Source organism: Perca fluviatilis, chromosome 3 (assembly GCF_010015445.1).
Source record: "Perca fluviatilis chromosome 3, GENO_Pfluv_1.0, whole genome shotgun sequence".
Classification (NCBI taxonomy): domain Eukaryota; kingdom Metazoa; phylum Chordata; class Actinopteri; order Perciformes; family Percidae; genus Perca; species Perca fluviatilis.
In genome coordinates this window covers 41,574,292-41,582,439 of record NC_053114.1, presented here as the reverse complement: position 1 = coordinate 41,582,439, position 8,148 = coordinate 41,574,292, and the positions used below count along the sequence as shown (strand labels likewise).

The 8,148-nt window shown below is 42.3% G+C and overlaps 1 long non-coding RNA gene across 1 annotated transcript; it reads right to left on the bottom strand.

The window, feature by feature from the left end:
- Positions 1-4,820: 4,820 nt before the first annotated feature.
- LOC120556232 lies at positions 4,821-8,076 on the bottom strand. The gene is made up of 4 exons (XR_005638829.1): positions 7,696-8,076; positions 6,014-6,228; positions 5,787-5,922; positions 4,821-4,966 (listed from the first exon to the last, which is right to left on the bottom strand). It is a non-coding gene; the product is annotated as an uncharacterized LOC120556232 (long non-coding RNA).
- Between the last annotated feature and the right edge of the window lie 72 nt (positions 8,077-8,148).

Below are 8,148 nucleotides of genomic sequence, written 5' to 3'. Positions count from 1 at the left end.
CATATCAGCCAAAGTCCGCATATTTATGCGGGGGCCGCATCTTTTCTTTCAATAAACAATAAATTGCCAATTTCCACGCAAAATATGCTGGGCTTGCATTATTTCATAATCCCTGCATTTTCGTTGCAAAAAAGTCCCATAATATATCTTTGCAGAAAGTTGAAAAATTTTAGAGCAGCCATTTTCCCCTGCCATGGGAACGTTATGAAGTGACGGAATTACGCGACGTGAACATCATCAAAAAGCAGGGTGTTGGGGGAAATCACTTTTTTTATGTTTTATGCAGTTATGGCAAGTTCCCGCAATTTTTGCAAGTTCCCGCAATTTCATCACATAAAATTGCATAAATATCCCGCATATTCCATTGCATTTTTTAAGAAAACGTGCCACATAATCAAGGATTTTTGCCCGCAACAATCACAAAAAAACTCAAAACGCATTTTTCTGGAAGGACTGAATACTGTATCTGAAGTCGCTTTCCTGAAATTCAGCCTTGGTGCAGAATTACAGCCACTAGAGCCAGTCCAACAATGAGCTTTCCTTAGGATGTGCTATTTCTGTGTCTGTAGCTGGGTGGTGGTGGGGGGGGAGGGGGTGGCCTTGACCAACTGTCACTTTTCTCGTTTGAAAGCCATGATGTCTCTCTCTCATGGGTGGGCCAAATTCTCTGGGCGGGCAAAGCAGAGAAAGGGGAGGTAACCTTGCTCCTTATGACCTCATAAGGAGAAGATTCCTGATCGGCCCATCTGAAAAAATGCTGCGCGTCAAAAAGCTGGCCGATGCCCAACTTTATGCAAATGAATCCATTGAATGCGACGAGACTATCCAATAGAAGTAGACGAAAATCTTTGTCGATCTGAAAATGAAAACAGACTCAGCAACTGTGTGGCCTATTTCTCGCTTAAAAGTTTTCAGAAATATGTTTCAGTGAACTATTTTCGAAAAATACTAGATTGTATTCCGAACGAGCCGCCATACTGTCGTTTTGGGAGTAGCCAGACCCACGTGACGTGTTTGTCCAATCAGCTGCCGGTCAAAGGCGTGGAGCATCAACCATGGATGTATGACGTTCAGTCGTGTTTCCAAAGTGGATCCGCGCTGTTATTTACAATAAGTCGTCACAAAACGCAAAAGGAACATTTTTCTGTGCTACCAGCATTGCCATCTTGAGTTCAGCTTGCATCACGTTTCCTGCCTCTGTCTGTCCTTTCGTGATGAAGGATGAAATCTCCGGTGTGCCCTTATGTGTCTCTTCTGCATGATGGTGCCGCTGTGTTTTAATGTGCTGGGTAATGTCATTTATCCTGCCGTGCACTACATTAAAATCAATGCGACACACTTATCAAAAAGCGTGGAAGTTGTCGATCTGACTAGGTAAGATGCATGTCAATTGTTGGGCCCAACACTGTTGAAATTTACAGCTATATTTTGATTTTGTTTGAGGGAACACCACCTTCACCTGCCATTTTTAATCGGCTTGCTTTCGGGTCTGAACTTCCCGCGAAGCTGATCTCTGCGCAACTGGGTTATAGGTTGCCAGGTTGAGGTGACAAACAGGTTGAAAATTGTATATGGTGTGTGGATTATGTGAATAGGATTTCATACAAGATCTGGCAACTGGTCAACATTAGACAAACATATTGGTCCGATTATTTATAAAGGAGTTTTGGGCCATGCAAATTACGGGAGTTTCCCGGGAGAAATAAACCGGGAGGGGTCCGGGAGATAGGGCTAAAAAACGGGAGAAACCCGGGAAAAACGGGAGTGTTGGCAGGTATGGCATAAGTTGCTGTGTGGACTTAACTTTTTTGAACATTCACTTTTTTTGTCTACAAGGATGTGCACAACATTGTCTTTTTTTTAAAGACTTCATTCCAATATTGGAAATTTGTCTGCGACAGTGGAATCGCTTGAAAAGTAGTTTAGTGTAAGGTAGGCATATCTGACAGGCCATACATAGGATCAAATAACTATTGGTAAATTGGACTAGTATTAATATAACACATACACAATAAAAGATGTGAAAAATAAATAAATCAGAGCACAAACACAGGATCTTGGTAAACATAGACACATCAACATTAGGCACACCTACCTGTACATAAGGAATGGGTATTTGTATATTTATATTAATAGATCTGCAAAAAGCCATTATGGGGACAGCAAACAAGCGCCAATAAATAAAGTGACAAGGACTAAATAACCAAAAAAATGATGAATAAAAATATAAAAAATTATAATATAAAAAGCACAATAATAAAAAACAGTGCATGATAAAAAAACACTTGGGTTTCAAGGACATTATAATTCTATGATTTCTGTTTTTTTTTATATATATATTTTGTCATTTTAAATAAATTACTATTTCAATGGCTACACAGACCAAATTTCACTGCTGTCTCTGCTGCAACACGTTCTGTTTCAGCCTCCCTTAGGCACAATCAAATAACCAAAAACTAATTAATTTGTGGTTCATTAACGCAGCTTGTTTGCTTAGTGTAGGACTGCATTTCTCCGTGGCACCAAAAGCAGAAAGGTACAACAGCAGACAAAGCCTGGCATTGGGAAGAAGTATCTAAATAACAGACACAGCTTAAAAATATTTGCAGTGTTAAAAAATTGTCCCAAATTAACCTGGCTTATATTCGACACCTCATATTAGCACCGAAATAGCCTACATGTTGGCCTTGTCCTCTGGTCACAGGAGAAGGGCTTCCTGTCCAGAGCGTTGGTGGTTGGTGGTTTAGGTTCAATGTTCATTCATTTTATCTCTTCAGGTGTTCAGCTGAAGTCAAAATGTTTGAAGAAGAAACAGTGGTGATGCATGACAGTGGGAAGCCGTAGCCACAGCGGCGCTAAATCACACTTCAATTTCACTGAGCTGCTGCTGGGAAAAAAAACAGCCTGAAACCTGTTTGACAGCTCTGCGGAAACTATTTAAAAAGAAATGGAGCTCAGAAACCAACTGAAAGAAAGAAGAAAAAACCCTGCATTCTAAATTTTTCCCCCACCTAATAGCCTGAAGAGTGAAGCCAAGGGGGACGGGGGGGGGGCGTCTGTGCGTCTGTGTACCCTCTGGGTGAGTCATATCTCGAGTTCTGATGGCCAAAAGCCAGACTGGGAAAAAAAATTCTTGGCCGAGGGAACGAAGATAAAAAACACTTGAGGAACTCGGTCTTTGAATATCAACTAATACAGAAGCTCAGTGATGGAATATAAACTACAGAGAGGGGGGAAGCACAAGTCATCACAAACTTTGGCAGGTCTTAGTAGTAGCTTGCATTGCCAGCTCTATCTCCACAGCGCTGTGGAGTAAGGTCTGGCTACACCACACATACATACTGGGATAGGAGAAAAAAAACACTGTTGGCCCTATTTTAACGATCTAAGCGCACGGCATGAAGCACATGGCGCAGGTGCGTTTAGGGCGTGTCCAAATCCACTTTTGCTAGTTTGACGATGGAAAAAAGGCTCCATGCGCCGGGTGCATGGTTCAAAAGCGTTGTACTTAGTGTCTTCATTAATTCATAGGTGTGTTTTGGGCGTAACATGCAATCAACCAATCAGAGATCATCTCCCATTCCCTTTAAAAGCCAGGTGCGTTTGGACCTTGGCGCACTGCTATTATGATGGCGGATTTTCACCGTAATATTTTTATTTGTAATCTTTTGCATGTGTGTGTGCTGCTGCTCGTCCCTGTGTGTGTAACATGCATATTGTGCGCGTGCTGTGCATAAGCCTAGGCCCATGTTATTAATTTGCTGTTAAAATAACAATGAAATGCTGCACTATTGACTTTAGACCAGGTTTTTGTTGGTCAATGGCGCGATCACTTCCCGCTGCCTCAAGATAGCAATACGCCCAGAATGCACCTGAACACACCTCCCTGTAAGACCAGCACGCCCATGGGCGCAAAGATGGGCGCAGGTGCATTTTCTATTTAAACGACGCGGACGATGGACGGGAAATTGACAACTGCGTCGGTCTTAAACTAGCAAAGACACTTGCGTCAGGCTTTGCGCTGCGCCGGGTGCGAGATAGGGCCCTCAGAGTTGTTGGCATTTCTTTAAACCAATCACAATCGGGAGTCTCAGGAAGGAACTTGTTTTGGTGGAACATGTGCACCCCGTAAAAGAAAACGCCACATACAATTCTAAATGAAGTTAACTATTCACACAATACAGTAAGGTGATACATTTAAATTAGCTGGATACATGGTTAAACCTCATTTGCTCTTACCAGTGTATTGCCGTCCACAGCAATCCCACCAATCGGTCCCAAAACGTCCCAGTTAGAGAGGAAATGCCATAAACATATTCTTCGTAAATCTGTATAATCATTACCAGAAAGAACCAAGCAGGCCTGCCTTGTTACACCATCCAAATCTGTAGCTTGTTAGCTCGAAGTTTGTTGTTGTTTGCCGGCAACTCACTACGGTGGCCGACGAGGTCAAACGCTTAAACGCTAAATGCTGCGCATGTGTTGTCAAAGTAATGAAGATGTTTTCTTAATTTGCTTGTGTTTTGTCCATTTGCGTGTGTTTCATTAACAGTGCGTTTGCTCCTGTCGGCCACCGTAACACACCGAGAGGGAAAGTTGAGGAACATCTGGCGCGTGAGCCAACCAGTCGGAGATCTTCGTTGCATGGTGCTCCACAACTCTCTACTGTTGACTCACCTTAAAATGGCCGTAAGATACAAAAAAAAACAATTGGGGATGTATTTTTGCATAATTTGACTGTGAATTTCTTACTCCTGTGGTAAACTATCCAATTAGAGATTCACGACATGGCCAAAAGTATGTGGACACCGAAACATTGCAACAATATGTTATTCTTTATTATCTCATTCCAAAAAAATACAGGGAGGAGAAGTCAAGTTTTTACCTTGAAACAAACACGTTTAATACCACTTATCTTCCAACCTCTTCTGTTCTTAAAGGCCGGGGGTGAAAAGTCAGCAGCACACTAGAGAGAGGTGAGCAGTGGTGGAAAAAGTATTCAGATCCTTTACTTAAGTAAAAGTACTAATACCACACTGTAAAAATACTCTGTTACAAGTAAAAGTCCTGCATTGAAAATGTTACTAAAGTAAATGTATGTTAAGTATTAGGGGTGCACCGATCGGATATTAAGATCGGATATTAAGACCGGATATCGTTCCTGATATTGACAAAATAGCTGGATCGGGGATCGGAAAAATTAACAGATCCCCGGGCCGATCCAGGTTTGTTACTTTTTTTTCCCCTCTGTCGCACGTGTGTCACATGCTAGAAGAGTTGAGTGTACAAATAAAGATGAATTCAATACATTACATCTATGTTATTTTGTCTTAGTTAGGAAAGTAATGTTTAGTTAGGAAGTTCTGGTGCCTTTAGTCTCTTCCACATGGTGGAAGGAAGGAATAAGGTGGAAGGTATACAGTGTATTATTAATTCAACAACGGTATCGGATCAGTATCGGGTATCAACAGGTACTCAAAGCCCAGGCATCGGTATCGGGACTGAAAAAGTCGGATCGGTGCATCCCTAGTAAGTATCAGAAAAATGTACTTAAAGTATTAAAAGCACTCGATGCAGAAAAATCCTCCTATTTTAGAAACTGGAAAGGATCCAAACAGTTTGGTCTAATCATTTCAGCTGGACTTGTAGGCCATTATATTATTGGGTAGTTTAATTTATAATAAAACATCATATTTTATAAAGTACATATGTTTTGTGTGCAAAAATCCTAATTTGTAAAGTAGAAAGTGGCATGAAAAGAAAAGACTCAAGTAAAGTACAAGTACCTCAACATTTGTACTTAAGTACAGCACTGGAGTAAATGTACTTGGTTACATTCCACCACTGGAGGTGAGATGGTGTAGTCGTTCAAATGGGGAAACGTCTGCGCACTTCAATCAAAGACATCAATGATCTTGCACTCTTTATAAATACAAAAAAGTGATGGAAGTTGTTGAGTGAAAGCTGAAAAAGGAGAGCTTGAGAACAGTTTAAACCCTGCATACGCTCTCACCTGATTAATCCCTCCTTCCATTGTTTCAGACGTTATTTTGAGGCATGCTGACGCCGCTCTAACAGCCTCCATTCTTCTGGTTTTTAGGCATTCATCCAGCTGTTTGATGCTGGCTGCAGTGATGGGGGTGAGGGCTCTATGCAGACCAGCCAAGTTCCTCCACACCAAACGGGGAATACCATTTCCTTGTGGAGCCGTTTTGTGCATCAGGACATCTTGAAAGAGGACAAAAACAAACACAAACAGCTGGAAGCAAACTGTTGTCTAAAGGACCTTGGTATTTGGCACAATTAAGTTGCAGCATCGGTGACGCCCAAACAACCCAACCTTATGCGGAAAGGCCTGTCTACATACTCAATGTATTTCAGCCGCTCCAGTGGTCCAATAGCAGTACATGTTTCAGTGACTTTCCACCATAGACTGCAGGGCTGGGTTTAAATAAGATGTTCCGATTTAAATCGGTTTCCAAGAATCAACCTAAGGAATACATTGGTACCAATTGTGTCAGGTTAGCTTTTTGGGAAGGGGGTTAAATAACCCTCCAAAGTTAGGCTACATTTTGGTCAGGGAAAAAATTGGCATGGCCATTTTGCAAGGGGTCAAAACGGGGGGGGATTTTGTATGCCTTTTTTTTAAGACTACGGAGAGAAGACAGGAAATGAGGGTGATGTGCAACAAAGGCCCTCTGGCCCGAGAAGCTGCAATTACACAGTCAGCGCCCCCTTGAAATCTGCCTAACCTTTCAATAAGCCAATATCACAAGACAGAAATTGAATTAGGGCATCATTAGGAGTGTAGCAACACATTTCTTATTATTCTTATTTTGATTGCTATGCAAGAAGAAGAAAAAAACTGTCTACAAGAATTTTACTTCATTTCTGGGTGAATTTTGCACTTTTATTGTTTAAACTCCAGAGGATGGCAAAATGCAGAAGACGTCATGTTGAGATATTTCCAATACAACTTCAAATAGACTCTGACAGCTCAAGTGTTTTTCTGTATCTTCAGCATCAACAGTAGACGTCAGCTTTGGGTGTCAGCCACTCGGAATCAAAGAGAGCGCCGATGTTTAACAACCACAACAACAAGAATCACTGAAGAGGATCGGGCTACATCCGCACTGCTACGTTTTCATCTTTAAATACGATCTCCGCCCACACAAGAGTTTTAGCTTCAGTAGCAGAATTAATCTCTGTCTATAATAACACGTCTGACAACGCATATCACATGCGTGTGGCACGCGTGTGCCAGTGTAAACAGGAAACACATTGTCTGACGTTACGCTGAGGTTGAAAACGTTGGATATAGAGGTTGAAAACACTTTGGAGAAAGAACAACAACGGCGAAGTCCAGGGATTTATTAGCTTGGAGCGACGACGAGGTGGAACGGTTATTGAAAAGCCTACCTAAACGATAATACTGACTGAAAGTCTCCGTTTGTGTCCGTCCAGACTACAAAACAACCCCGGAGTTTTCAAACCAAAATGGTGGGGCGTCAGTGTCATCAATGTCTCCGTTTTAGGGGCTCTAAAATGCCGAAGTAGTGTGGACGGGAGGCGTCAACGTAGCAAAAGATATTCCTTTTTAAACCAAACCGTAGTAGTGTAGATGTAGCCTCAGGGAACAGTTTCTACACAAGCAGCAAAACATGTTGGCATCTAAGTGAGGGGCGGGACTTTTACCTCTAAAGTTCTCGACTGGGAAACGTCACATTTGCTGTTGGTAGTGTTCTCCCCTGCTACCGTACGTGTTTATCCAGCGGCTAATAACGTCTGAGTTCACATCTGTTCTGTGGAGGGTTGTTCAAAGGCAATCTGGGGTACGCAAAGATGAATAAACTGTAGAAATGTAGCTGAGGTAGGTCACAAAGTTAACTGGGAAGCATCGAACGTGATGAATTGATGAAATCTGCTGTAACAGCGTGACCCGATCTGTCCTGTCCAAGCCACCAGAGATTTTAGGCTTCCTCCACAGCGCTGCGGAGGAGGGTCTGGCTAGTCCACACAACATTCCGGGATGGGAGAGAAACGTGCTCTGGTTTATCGGCATTTCTTTAAACCAATCACAATCGTCTTTGGCGGTGCTAAGCCCCGGACGGGGCAACGGTGCCTCTGCCAAATAGCCTCTGGAAGGAA